The sequence below is a fragment of the Euprymna scolopes genome, chromosome 23 (assembly GCF_053919585.1).
Source record: "Euprymna scolopes isolate OS-2025 chromosome 23, ASM5391958v1, whole genome shotgun sequence".
Taxonomy (NCBI): Eukaryota; Metazoa; Mollusca; class Cephalopoda; order Sepiida; family Sepiolidae; genus Euprymna; species Euprymna scolopes.
The window spans coordinates 114,543,138-114,558,506 of record NC_136504.1 but is presented as its reverse complement, the minus strand read 5'-3'; the positions used below and the strand labels follow the sequence as shown (position 1 = coordinate 114,558,506).

The 15,369-nt window shown below is 32.8% G+C and overlaps 1 protein-coding gene across 2 annotated transcripts in view; it reads left to right on the top strand.

Annotated features, from left to right (window-relative positions):
- The window catches only part of LOC145246136 (uncharacterized), a 93,408-nt gene that overhangs the window by 59,624 nt on the left and 18,415 nt on the right, over positions 1 to 15,369 (top strand). For both annotated transcript variants that reach the window (XM_080107985.1, XM_080107986.1), the window contains exon 3: positions 2,638 to 2,738. The gene's annotated coding sequence lies outside the window, so the exon portion shown is untranslated. The remainder of the gene's footprint in view (positions 1 to 2,637; positions 2,739 to 15,369) is intronic.

The following is a 15,369-nucleotide window of genomic DNA, read 5'->3' as shown; positions in this document are numbered from 1 at the left end:
ATCTAAGTAGAACAGTTTTAAGATAAGCCAAATTTATTATTATTAGCCAAATTTATTGCATATTATTATAAAGCTCTCTAAAAAGATTATGGGGTCTTTATGTGCAATGTCTGCTCTTCAGAATTGGTTTTCTGATTTTGAGAAATTAATGTTGTGTGTGTGTGTGTATGTATATATATATATATATATATATATATATATATATATATATAATATGGCATAATCATGTTGACACACTGGTTCTCATCAGATCACCAAAGTTACGCAACATTGAGCCTGTTAAGTACCAGATGGGTGACCGTTTGGGAATTCTAGGCACTGTATGTGCTCTCCGCTTATCTCGGCATTTGTTTTCAGCTGTCTTGTACATACACTTCACTTGTTACTGGTATTTAACAATGTCGATTCAGGAGAGGTGTGGTTGAAGATTTTGCAATTCCTGCCACAAAATTTCATGCACAGGCACCTCTACAGTGGGTATCCATAGTCTGTCAAAGACTGAAGGAGTTTGTATGTGTGTGTGTATATGTGTATATATATATATATATATATATATATATATATATATATTAGTAGATTTGCATTAAACTTGATCCATAGTCATTAGACACAAAGAAAGATTCTGTGAATTTCAATCTCTTTTTAGACTCTTTAATTTTTAGCTTTAAATTTGAGACCTTTTCTAGAATCAAAATCATGTAATAAGTATTATAGACGTAAGTTTTAGTATCATTGATTTTATTTTTTTTTAAAGTGGTGCAGAACTGCTCTAATCACAGAATTTTCTCCATTCTGGGACGCATATGTTCTTCTCGTGATATGTATATTCCTGAAACAGCGTTTCATTATAAACAAGTGATGATTGCTGAAATAAGATTAGGACTATTACGAATTCGTGAAAGCAAATTGATTCACTGATTGCAGGAAATTGACTGACTTACTGGTAAAATAATTTTCCAATGAAGGACTAAAAACAATTTTTTTTTTTTTTTTTTTTTTTTTAAAGGTTAAAAAAAAACTTCCAACGCACACATTTAATAGTTTCTATTTCCCTTCATTTTCGTGGTAATTGTTTGGTGGCTCTGGGCTCTGAGGTAAAAGGCTTAGCAAAAGGTGGCTTCATGACTGTGTTCAAATCTCATGATCGGCAGGAATTGTCACCCTAGTGATACTGCTGAATTGTCATACTGATAGTTGCATGAACATGAAACACTAGTGTCTGTCGATATTATTGTTGAATTATTGTTTAATCTAATATATAAATGGCCATATGTCTGTCGGTCCACATATTTTCAAACTCTATCTCCTTCAAAAACTAAAAGTCGCAGAACGGCACTAGTCATCATATCTTGTCGCTCCATCTCTTCAACCAGCGGCGTGCGGTTTCATTACCAACACTGAGGTCTTCGTCCATGCAGTTGGGCCCCAGTGCGCAAGATGTTAAAATGTGCTCGATGGTCTGAACTTGGGCACCACAGGGACATTCAGCAGTTGTAGAGTAACCCCACATGAGGAGGTTGTCGCCAGTTTTTGAAACTTTTGCCCTTGCCCTATTCAGAGTGACTCACTCCGAACGGGACAGGTGTGTGCCAGGTGGTAAGGTTTCACTGGGCTCTGGCAGTGCCATATTTGTAGACTGAGGGTCTACCTCTCTCCACATCTGCAGCCGATAAGAGGATGTAGGAGTGTCCGGTATTTCCTCCAACGCAACGGCACTAGTGGCCTCAAATGATTGGATTTTTTATGGCCGTTCTTTTATGAATTTTTAGCTGGTTAAATGTTTTTAAGGGGTCAAAAATGGGTCAAAATTGAAAAAATTGTTAAACATTTTGTACATTCATCTTGATTTATTTTTAATCATTTTATATCTGTGTCACATTGGTACAGAGGTAACATCATCAGCTTTCAATGCTACAGTTTCGGTTTCAATTCTAGCTGATGGCACCTAAATATTTTTGGTTTTTCTTTTGAAATCACGACTTTATAATAATATATATGAAATCTGGATGAATTAAAATATCATATTTAAGCATATTTTATGACCAGGAAGAGCCCCCCCCCCTCTCCCCTAGTTATATGTATATATATATATATGTATATTTCTCTTTATCTTTTTTTTTTCTTTTTTTTTTTTTTTTTTTTTGGAAACTACTGATCTTACTGCAATTTTGTATGAACCATTATGATAAAGTGCAGCAAATTAAGTATTATGGTATCTGTTCGACGCACAGTTACCGATTAATAGAGATTAGTATTTAATGCCATAAAATGGGTGCAACCATCAATTTATCATAAATCATTCCTTGTGGGTCAACACGTTATAACTTTTGCAATAAGGTTGGCTGTTTCTTTGTAGTGTTCTAGCTACATATCACATTACGCACACATCTCACATACACGCATGCGCACATCACACACACATAGACATACACATTTTGCACATGCAAACATCTTGCACACACACATCTCGTGCGCACACTCACACACGCACATCTGTTTTATTGATACATTATCAATCAAATCGTTGAACATAAAAAAGTCAGTTTGATTTGATCTTTTATGTGTATTGTTTTTATTGTGTTTATTGATTATAATTGACATCGTAATTATTTAAATAGAATTGGTCATCTGTTTCAGCGGATAAATTATGTACTGTGATTAATAACTACCCTGACCACTATGATGTCATGATCAAAGATTTATCCGTAAAGAATGCAAATTGCTCATTGTGATTAAAGGTAATGTAAAAGTATTATTAGTCGAACTAATACTAATAAATAGTATGCATATTTGTTTCATTAATATTTTTTTTTTTTCTTAAATTAACGTCTTGGATTCATTTGTTATAAAAAAAAAATATAAAGAAACTTTAGTGTTTCTCGATAACTATTCTAAATAAAAACATTCCATGTTTAGGAAGTACTTGTGATGTCGAAAAAAATAAAGTAAAACGATGACGAAATTTTACAGAAAATGATGCAGTAGCTCATTTTTGTTATGATTACTGGGAGAGAAGGGCCTTGCTGGGTTGTAAAATATGTTTAAATACATTTTAATTCATGCAGATTTCATATTTATTATTATAGAGCCAATTCTCTATTGAATATTATATTGTACCTAATATAGAGTACTGATTTCAAAAGTTAAAAAAGAAATTATTTCGGTGCCACTAGCTAGAATTGAAACCAAGACATTTAGTGCTCTGGCTGCATGTAGCTACTGATGCAGTCATCGAGAGATAGTTAAGAAAGAATTAATATTAAACGATTTGAAGAAGAAATGAATTGAATTTGGGCATACACAGAAAGGAGTAAAAATGTGTGGGCAAGTTGAAATGAACATTTTGCATTTCAACTTGCTGATATATGTCTGTACGCGTTGTTCATCCAAACAAAGATTTGACTCTTTATAAACCATCTTTGGTGTATGATTACTATTTCTTGTTAATTTTAGTGACCAGTAGTTTATTAGTTAAATATTTACACATAGACACACACATATACATTGACTGTTTTATTTATTACTAGCATGGGTGCCCGGCGTTGTTTGGAGGTGTATGCTGAGAAAAAAGAAAAAAAACGGTCAACTTTTTTAACTTTGACCCCTATTATGACCCCTTAAAATTGTTTTGGGTTCAAATTGAGTTATTAAGTTAGACCCATGTCCCAGGAACCTATATCTAAAATTTCAAGTGCTTAGACCTAAAAAATTGTCAGAGGAGTTTGGTAGAGTTCTCAAAGGTCAAATCGTTGAACTTTGACCCCTTAACAGCCAAATTTCTGGCCAAAAACCAATCACGTAGATTTTCCCAAATCTCAGTAACCTGTATATTAAATTTCAAATCTGTAGACTGAAGATTAACAGAGTTATTGCGAAGGAAAATGTACACTGACACAGACACGTTCACTTTTATAGATAGATTTTTATCTTGACTCCATCGCTAGACGGGTTGCCTACCACGGCTTAAGAGTCCCATCTATCCTCGAGAAGGATAGAATGGGCCAGTTTCTCAACCTGGTATTTTACTCGGAAAAGTGTAGTATCTGTTCTAATACTACACTTCATCTGTTTTGTTCTCTGCCAGACTGAGCCATTTTTAAAATTTTTTGTCCCAAACTAGTGTTCCTTTTGGAGGAGTTGGATTTTCCTTACATTAAAATCTGACTCCCTACTCCCCCAATGCAGAGGCAACTAAGTAGGGTCTTGATACGTGTCATGCCACAGTGTTTGACGGTTTAAATGTATCTCTAGCTTTTTTAAAATTTTTTTTATTTTTATTTTTACAAAGAGGTTACTACATATCAAGGCCAGGAGGCCACTCAAGGATAAGGGTTAATGTGTGTATTGAAACAGTAGCGTAATAAACGTTTCTGATCATTAGTTAGATCATTTACGAGGACAGTTTAATAAAAACTTGTTTACATTGGACTTGAAGATGACAATATTGTAGTCAGCTAGAAAAAAGGAAAAGTTAAAAAAGCATTTTTCACTCAGTAATGAACTTTGGAAGATTGTCAGAAAAAAAAACACTTAGTCCAAAGAACATCGTAGTCTACATTGTACTGTAGAGAACATACTGTTGATTTTATAAAATTATGTTTATATAACGATTTGAATTAAAGCTTAAAATACAAGTTATGATTCAATTGTACTCTAAACAGAAACACACATTTCAAACGTGCCCATCTTATCAAAGAATCTGCTGTTGATTTTATACGCCAGGCCCTTCTGCTTGTGTGGTGATAAGACTTCTCAAATGCACCTATGAAGGGTGTTAATTTTAGTCACAATCAGATTGTTCCATTCATTAATTAGATTTTATTCACTTTTTATTGATTTTGTGAGGCATTCCGATACCAAACCTATCTAACAACACTCCCAGGCATATGAAGTACAGTTGTGCAAAATTTCAAAAAATATCACTCCAGCCATTTCGAAGTCCATAGGAAACGAAATCACACACAATATAAACTGCCTTTTATATATAAGTAGATTGTGTATGTATGTATGTGTGTGTATACCAATTGGTCCACAACCACTATTCTTTGTTGTAATTTGACAAACAAGAATTCTTTTATATCATTGTTTATTATTCTGATGTAGAAGTAAAGAGATTTCTAACTCTGTCATTGAATGTGCATATTTGCAGTGTTTGCAGATGCATGTAAATTCCATTCTGATACCAAAGTCACTCTATCTCTCTAAATTTCTGGTCAGTAAAGAGCATTAGAAAGTGCGTAAATCAATAAGTGCATAGATAACTAGAAGAAAAAGAAAGGTATGTAACTTATTGAGTTAATTATAACTAATTAGAGCATTTAAAACCTTTTCTTTTTCTAACGTAACTCAATCCCAGAACTGGAATGTGTATGTATATATATATATATATATATATATATATATATATTTTTAGCATTTATTTTCTGTTAATGTATATAGGGAAGAGTTATGGAATCAAACCTCAAATAACTTGCATTTAGTATTTTTATATACACACAGGGTGAGCCAAAAGTAGGCATACAGTTATTAAACTATTCGGAAATGCTTTGTGAAGTGGTAGTGCCCCCCACACACACGCACGCGTGCGCACACACACACACACTTGTGTGTGTGTGTATATTCAAGCACGTCTGATTGAACACGACCGAGTTCTTTTATCCAATTTTTTTTTTTTTTTTTTTTACAGTGATCACCACTTATCAAGGCCCGGAAGCAACTCGGGGATAAGGGTTATTGCAAGTACATTACGCTAGTGTGGAGATTTGATGAAGTGTTTACTTAAGGGGGCGGTTCATTAGGAATTCGTTAACGTTGGACTTGAAGACATCCAAGTTGTAGTCCGGTGGGAAGCAGGCAGACGGAACAGTTCCACAGGCGTGCAGTTCTAAGAAAGAACCTTTCTTCATGGAATCCACATTTTGATTTAGGCACAGATATAGAGTGGGGGAAATTTTTCACAGTGGATTCAGCTAGACGGGTGTCTTTTTGTTAGATATCTTTTCAATTCGCCGAGCGGTCTTTTTTATTTTGACTGGCATGTTTACCAATTGTCATAAAATTTTAACCATAGAATAGTATTATAATCTTCAAGAAGCCTGCAAATTTTCATGTTTTGTTGCATAGAACCAAAGATGTGAGCATTTCAATATTCAATTTGGCTACAAGTAATATATATATGTGTGTGTGTGTGTGTGTGTATATATATATATATATATATATATACACACACAACCACCTTTTTTGGCAATTTTATAAGTTTCAAATCTCAGCGACTAATGATCAGAATTTAATAAATGAAGTCTCGTTGAAAAGCTCATGACCTGAATAGTGTAGTAGGCTATGTGACATTTGTCCTTAAGGTCGCACATTAAGGGAATCACCCAGCATCCAGAGTCTATTTTTGGCACTTTTTTACAGCCATAAAATGTTTCAATAATAGTCATTTGTTTTCCTAGTTTTGCATATTAATTACAAGATAGCTGATATTTCCCCAAAACCTCTGACTTTGATGGAGGGGAGACTAAAACTTTCTGCTATGGTTTCAAATGATCTGAAATAACAGCAAAGGTAGACTTGATTCTAAATATTTCTCATACGTTATATTTCCTCTTTTTTGGAAATAGGGTTAGATTATGGATATCTCCAGTATCAAATAATCCTTATACACTGTGAAATTTGCTTTATGTATGAAAACCAAATTTCTGTACAAAACATATCTAAGAACACTGCCAGAGACATAAAATTACCTTTGTGTGAAATTTGCAAAAGATAGGCTCAACCATTTTGGAACCTATGAGGAAGGAACTCTCAAACACACAAAGTGAAACGTAATAGATGTATGGAAACTAAAGCCGTTTTCAGGACTGCCAGCAACCATTGTAAGAAAGTAATAAGGAACGCAAGAGAGTTGTATGCTCAATTTGTTAAGTCCAAAGTAGCTGAGCAGCGGCTTGGTTCCCACCAGTTTTGGCAAATAGCAAACAGAATCCTGAACAGAAGCGTGTGCTCCATCCCAACTATTATCAATGGACCTGAGGTAATCTCGTCAGCATCAGACAAAGCCAAACTCTTTGTCAAGAACTTTGCAGCTAATTCTACCCTTTGCGACCAAGACCGCCAACCCCCAATATTTCCTCCTGTATCAGAAAACACGCTATGTGATATACGTATATCTGTACGTGATGTTGCGAAGCTAATCAAAAACCTTGATTCGAGTAAAGCAACTGGCCCTGATGGTATTCCAATTATAGTACTCAAAAAAATTCAACCTGAATTAGCGCCCATACTTACAAAACTGTTTAAACGTTGTCTTAAGGAGAATAGTTTCCCATCTCCCTGGAAAATCTCATCAGTATGCCTTGTATTTAAGAATTCAGGTGATCGCTCATCCCCCTCTCAGTACAGGCCAATAAGTCTCCTGTGCGTCATGAGTAAGTTGCTAGAATCTGTGTTAAATACAGAAGTAATCAAACATCTCAACAAAAATAACCTTCTTAGTGACACTCAATATGGTTTCCGTTCTGCTAGATCTACAGCAGATGTCCTTACAGTTATATCGCATAGGATTAGCAAATCTCTCGACGGTGGCAATCTTTCTAGGGAAATTGCTCTTGACATATCTAAAGCCTTTGATAGGGTATGGCATAAAGGTTTACTTCATAAGATCGCTAGCTATGGTATAGCTGGAAAAGTCTTCTCAATTATTAAATCATTTCTTTCTGATAGGTTCATAAGAGTAGTAGTTGAGGGGCAAAAATCAGAAGCTCACAGTATTAATGCCGGTGTCCCTCAGGGATCCATCCTGGGCCCAACTCTTTTCCTGATCTACATTAATGATCTTCCAAATCATATCCTTACATCATTTGTAGACATTTATGCTGACGACACTACCATTTATGGTAGCACATCTAAGACAGTAAACGACCAAGTTCTCTCCAATTCTCTCTCCTCTGATCTTGAGCACGTAGTACAATGGGGAAAGGAGTGGCTGGTTACTTTTAATGCATCTAAAACCAAGCTTCTCTCTTTACATCATCAACATTCTAATTCACATTTGTCATCAATTGAAATGAATGGCTCTCGTCTTGAGGAGGCCTCAAGTTTTGACAAGCTTCTGGGCTTGACCATTACTCCTGATCTTAAATGGAACACGTATATCAAATCTGTTGGCAAGGCCGCTGGAAAAATGATGGGATCTTTCTATCGATCCAGTAGATATCTCACTGCTGATGCTATTCTCTACCTATATAAGAGCCAGGTACGTCCAAGGATGGAATACTGTTGCCACATCTGGGCAGGAGCTGCTAGAAAGGACTTGTCCTGCCTTGATAGAGTTCAAAATAGACTTCGTAGCCTCGTAGGAGATGTCCTTTTCTCCTCCTTGCAACCTCTATCTCACAGAAGAGATGTTGCGAGTTTGTCTCTGATGTATCGTTATTTTCATGGAAAGTGTTCAACTGAGCTTCAATCTATGGTCCCCCCTCGCCAAACTTTCACAAGAAACACTCGTCTAGCTGTAAACACTATCAATAATTTCCCCCACTCTTTATCTGTGCCTAAACCTAAACGTAGATTCCATGAACAAAGCTTCGTTCTTAGAACTGCACGCCTGTGGAATTGTCTTCCGTTTTCCTGCTTTCCGGCTGACTACAATATAGTTGTGTTCAAGTCTAAAGTAAATAAGTTCTTGATGAGCCGTTCCATATGAGTTATTAAATTTACCAAATTTTCATTACTAATGATTACTATATTGACCAATTTCTACTGTACACTCTTTAACCCTTATCCTTGAGTGGCCTCTGGGCCTTGATAATGTGGTGATGCCTTTGTAAAAAAAAAAAAAAAAAGTGACTTTTATATAATTGTAGATGTATGTGTGTGTGTGTGTGTGTATATATATATATATATATATATATATATATATATATATATATATATACACACACTTCAGAATAAAATTAACAATCAACTGGTATGGAAACCTGTGATTATATGTCTTACAAAATATTATTGGCAGTAATATTCTATAAGGACGATCCCATCTAAATAAAAATTGCTCGATATACAAGATAGAGCAAATAAATCAAATTTTTTATTTTAAAATTTTAAATTTTATATCAAATTTCATGTCATAACTTTTTTAATTTATTGAATGACTAAAATTTGATATATATATATATATATATATATATATATATATATATATATATATATATATATACTGGTAGCCAAATTGAATATTGAAATGTTCATATCTTTGGTTCTGTGGGACGAAACTAGATGAAAATTTGCAGGCTTTTTGACGATTATAATACTATTCTATGGTTAAAATTTTATGACAAGTGGTAAAAAAGAATGTATATTTTTAAACCAATAAAATCTGCCCAAATTTGCCTACATTTTTATATATATATATATATCAGCTTCAGATTTGTGCTTTGGTGGCCTTGTGGCCTTGCCAGGCTATTAATATACATAATATGGATTGATAAAAAAAAAAATGTATTTCTACACATTATCAAATAAGACAAAGAAAAAATATACACATTTCTAGAGTTCTTTTTTTTAGTATACTAATATTCCAAAGATTAAATTTTGGCATTTATAATTTTAATATAATTTCGGGCATATTGCCCCCACAACTGTTATGTATATGGCTTAATTAGAAGATCAGTTTTCTTTCACAAACTCTACACATTAAATTATATTGGCAATAATGTGTCAAATGCTGTCTTCTAAGTGGTTTATTGTGTCTGGTTTATCAGCGTAGACATGGAACTTTACATATCTGCAAAGAAAATGATCTGATGGCGTTAAATTGCATGAACAAGGTGACAAATCCTTTTTGTGAAATTATTGTGCATTAAACTTGCAAATGTTCATAAAATTTGCACTCTGTAACACTGTTCAGATGTCGATCTATCCATAATGAATTTCCTAACCAAGATGAACTCGAAATAACCAATACTTGCCAAATCTACAATTAAAGAAAATGAAGTTGTCAATTTAGAAAAAGCAATACTCGCATACACACGACTCAGTTTATTTTTTTTTTTACTTTTTTTTTTTTTTATTTTTTTTTTTTTAAGGAATTAAATGTTACATTTAGTGCCTATAGTATTTCTGTTTATAATAAGAAATTTGCATTAATTAAAATATATTTATTTGTATTTTTCAATCAGGCAACACCAGGCGGCCTGCTAGTATGTGTGTGTGTATATATATATATATATATATACTCGGGTTTTTTTTATATTCAAAAGTAATGGACTAATGAATTCAACGAGGTTGTTAGATAGTGCTCAATAAAAAGAGCTGATAATACTTGTTTATTGTTATATAAACATGCTCACATCCCGCTGCTACAAATAGCCACTTGTTTCAATCAAACAACAGATATCATCAGGCAGCGACTTGACTATTCAAAAGTTCAATGAATAATGATTATTCATTGAACTTTTGAATAGTCAAGTCGCTGCCTGATGATATCTGTTGTTTGATTGAAACAAGTGGCTATTTGTAGCAGCGGGATGTGAGCATGTTTATATAACAATAAACATATATATATATATATATATATATATATATATACTGACATTGATATAAATGTTAATTTTAACTGTGTTTCTCAGTTAACATTGGTCATGTGGTTTGTTCTTTGCTAATAGTCAAACATGGCTCCGTGGCTGGGTTCAGATCTCTCGACCAGCCGTAATCATAACTTCCTGCATGGATGATTACCGAAAGGATGAAACACTAGTGTCTGTATTACAACAAACTGCAGGTTTTTTTTACATCAGTTTTTCCTTCTCCTAGATGCATGTCTTAACGAAGACTGGGGGTGCATCTCTCCTAATGGCAGCCATTGCATCAACAAAGATTAGCAGTAATACCAAATAGTGTGGTTGGTTCTACACAAAGCCTATAAACAAATCATGTGTGTGGATTCCAAACAACTTCGTTGTTGTGGCGGAACCTCAGACATTGAAATCGACGGGAGAGTCCAGTTTTTATATATATATATATATATATATATATAGATATTAATGGCTAAATACAAATTAATCAACATGATGATTTGAAAAATAAAAATAAAAGGTTAGCTAGCCAGGTTTCGTTCTTCGCTCAACAGAGCTAAATCAAGGAAAATACGATAAAAAAAATTTACCCATATTTAGCTCTGTTGAGCAAGGAACGAAACCTGGCTACCTAACCTTTTGTTTTCATTTTTTTATTTTTTAAATCATGTTATGGTCCATATTTAGTCATTATTAAATTCTGTACCCCCCGCCGCCCCCCAAAAAATTCATATATATATATATATATATACACATATATTTTCATGTATATTATATTCATTCACATGAAATCACTTTTTTCTTCACCACATTCACTCTGCTTCACTTTTTGTTATCAGATAAGATCTTTGACTTACTTGCAGTTTCATCAAATACTTTTGCAAGCAAAATTCGATCCCGCATTTTGCTAATTCCTACCCTCTGATGAGAAGGAAAGTATTTCTTTGAAACTCTGCGGATTAAGGACTATCCACTTATTTTGTGCTTCCTTTTTAAAATTAAATATGTTAACTCTTTTTCAAAGTGTTTTTTAACATGTTTTATTAAATACTTGTTCTTATATATATAATGATATAAATAAATCTTTTTTGTCTAATTAAAAAAATTAATATTGGATTATATAACTCTGTGGATTTAATTTACATGAAATTATCTCATGAAAAAAAAAAATAAGTGAGATGATGTATGGAAGTAAAACCTGGCCAGCGATGTTCGAGTTCATGTCTTGTACAGAAATTACATTGGAATTATAAAATGGATTTCTAACATGAGTGTTAAAGACCCGCTTACAGCTGATGACCTCTGAGGAAGGTTAACTCTGGATAGTATACGAAGATATGTGTAGAATAGTAAACCGTTGGTATGGTAATGTTGAAAAAAAATGGGTGAAAGTTCTTAAGTTAGTGGCTGTAGAATATTTGAGATAGCACGTTAAATTAACAGGGGCAGGCTAAGAAGAACATGGAAGGAAGGGATAAGAATGGTCTTGTGAAAGAGGAATAAATTAAAACCTAGGTAGAGATAGGTTAGTTTGGAAGTCAATTTTTAAAAGCCGTCTAACGCATGCCACGATGTAAAACGGATGTTAAACTGTTGATGATGAAAATAAAACTATACTAATTTATTCAGGATGTTTCATGATTTCCACCTATTTTTAGGTATTTTGTTTTTCGTGAGGATGAGGCATCCTATCGGATGCAAGACATTCATCTAAACACTCTTACCGAGAAATCTTTTTAAGATGCTAACCATCGCTTTAAGTTTAATGTTTCTATTTCTAATCTACTAAATTGCATCTTTTTCTGCATAAAATTTCACAAATATTTTTCTTCATATAAACTAATGTGGTTCGTACAGACTTGAAAAGTCCTTGAATTTTTACTTTTGCCTTGAAAAGGCCAGTATTACCTTGAAAAATCCTTGAAAATATGGGAAAATGTCTTGAAAGGCTTTGAAAATTGAATTCTTTATGTCCAATAAAAAAATTGTTGAAATATTAAAAATAAAATCGAAATAGATACTACTAAATTATTTTTTTTAAGTATTAATAAAAGTATCATTAAAATATTTTTAAAATATTGAAAATAAAATCTAAATACGTTGTTTTGAAATTGCATAGTAGTATTGTACATACAAGAGTTGCGTCTCTCTATCACCAAACTACCTAAGATAGTTTGGTGATAGAGACTAACTCCATTTTTTAAAAAAAAATTTTGCTTTCATTTAAAATTTGGAGGGAGAGAGTAGCGACAGCTGCTATAAATAAAAATGACCCCCCCCCTAAAAAAAAAAAATATATACAAAACTTTCCTTCTGTGGATGGAACTCTCCAATCGCGAGTTCCTCTTTTCTTAAACCAGTTTTTCGAAGCGTTGTGGATTATAAAACAAATCCAAAATTTTGTTTTGAAAACTTGAATTTTGTCTGGAGAAGGCTTTGAAAAGCCTTGAAAATGGACGTTAGAAATCTGTACTGACCCTGGAGTATAAAGCGATAAACATTAGATACAATTTCATACCCATGTACTGTATCGACACTGCTCAAGGAGCTGATATAAAGCTAGTATATATTTTGAAGGTATTAAGAACTTTGATGCATAAAAATCAAAATTACTTGATTCGGCATTGAGTATCCTGAAAAGGAATTGATATACCAACAAACAAATTCTAATAAAAATTACTTTTGAGTTCTGGGTGGTCATAGTAAATACAAGTCAGCCATTTTGGTTATTAATTTGAAAATCCAACTGAATTAGTTTAGATAAGAGAAAAAAATTAACTCAAAAGTTAAGGTACAGGTCAAGTATTCTGGTTCATTTGCAGTTCTAAAGATTGATTGATTGTTTTTTTTTTTTCTTGCATCTTTGTCATATAAAAGAATCTACTTTTCAAACTTAATGAATAGGTAGAAATATCGTTTTTTTTTTGTTGTTTTTTTTTTGTTTTTTTTTTTTTCAATCAAGAACCGAGTCAGTTTCTCCTTTAATTCTAAAAAAAAAAAATTATTTTTTTAATGGTCATTAGATCACAAACATGTTTTATCTTGTGCCATAATGTTATAAGCATGTACGTAGTATTAAGAACTTGAAGCATAAAAATATCAAAATGACTTAATAATTTGAAAAGGATTTGATTACCAACAAACAAAACTATTAAAAATTACTCTTAAATTTCGAATGGTCACAGTAACTATAAACAAATATTCCAATTTATAGTATTTCAAAATCTTACTAACTTTATTTTTTCTGTATCACTTGTTTGGATCAGACTATTGTTTTCATCTTTAGTGTTATTTGTGCAACGTTACAGTCAGTGTGGCCTTCAACTGTCGTCGGGCATGTCTTGGGGGGGAAAAATTACTGGCTCTGTAAATATTTTGTGTTCTTGGAGTCGGTCTGTTTTTTTTTTTACCGCAGTTTTGTATGTGAAAAAATTGTTTGACAAAAGGGAGGCAACTCTAATAAAAATCGACAGGGGATTGTCCCCTCTCCATCACCGAAATTTGAAGGGTGTACAATTTATTTTTTTCTCTTAGCTATATTAAAAATGTAATTTCGGGTTTAACTGAAAATTTAAAGGAAAGGGGTCAAGTATTATGGTTCATTTGTACCCTTAAACTATTTCTTGCACCCCAGTTATATTAAAGAACCTAATTTTCAAGCTTAATCAGTACATAGAAATATCATGAGCTTTAGATTTGGGACAGACTATGTAAGTTATTTATTTTTTTTTAATTAATGGAAGACAAATGTGTTTTATCTCATCCTGATTTCTTTAATTCCCTTTTTTTATATATAAAACGGATAATCTTTATTTATTTCTGTACTTGCATTCTTATAAATATAATCCTACATCTCTTAATCCTCCTTCATAATTGAACTATTACATTATACGGGATGTTTGAAAAATCGATGGCATAACATCAGGATTATGTTCTATATAGGTTGAGGAACCTCTTGGCAAGTGTTGGGGAGAGAGGGGGGGGGCTTTTGTAATAACACTTCATTATTAATTTCCTTTTTTGGTTCATTTCTCCCCTCTGTGGTCAATGGTTTGTTCTGATTATATTTATTTACGTACATCTGATCTCTTACCTAAAGTAAGCAAGGCCAACAACCGCAGGATGCAGACAGTTCTTAGTCTTGATTTATGTGATTTATCAAATTTTATTTCCGTCTGTTTTTACCTGAGTTTATTTTAGTTTTTATTGAATTACTATTTTTTAAAAGTAAAAGGAAAAAAAAAAAAACTAGCTGGATATCTATGACTCATATTACGAAGATTCAATGTGTTAGCTGTTAAAAGGAATTCCATACAAATATCAAAATGCTGTTATTGAGTCATTTTTATACATTTTAAGGTAATGGAATTTTTACCAATATCTGAGCTGACTTGATCAAATAATAATTGCTTTCATTATGATTGTTTTTTATTCATTAGAACATGGTAAAGATTTTTTTTCCTCCTTTTATCCCAAACCTGCATTTTTAGTTATATACATTGTGAAAACTGGCTTCTGAACCAGTAGCACATCAAATGGCAATTTTTCCAATCTATATAAATAAAACAGATGTGTGTATGTGTGTCTGTCTTTCTAAATTTTTAACTGATAAACTCTTTATCTACTGATCATGTAACGCTGAAAGTAACCGAAAATAGCAATTCTACAACAAGGATGGTTTATAACGAGTAAAATCTGTTTGGGCGAATGAATAATGCACAGAAAAATATGAATACAAAATGTTCATTTCACGTGTCGACATATTATTGTGCATGCCTAAATTCAATTCATT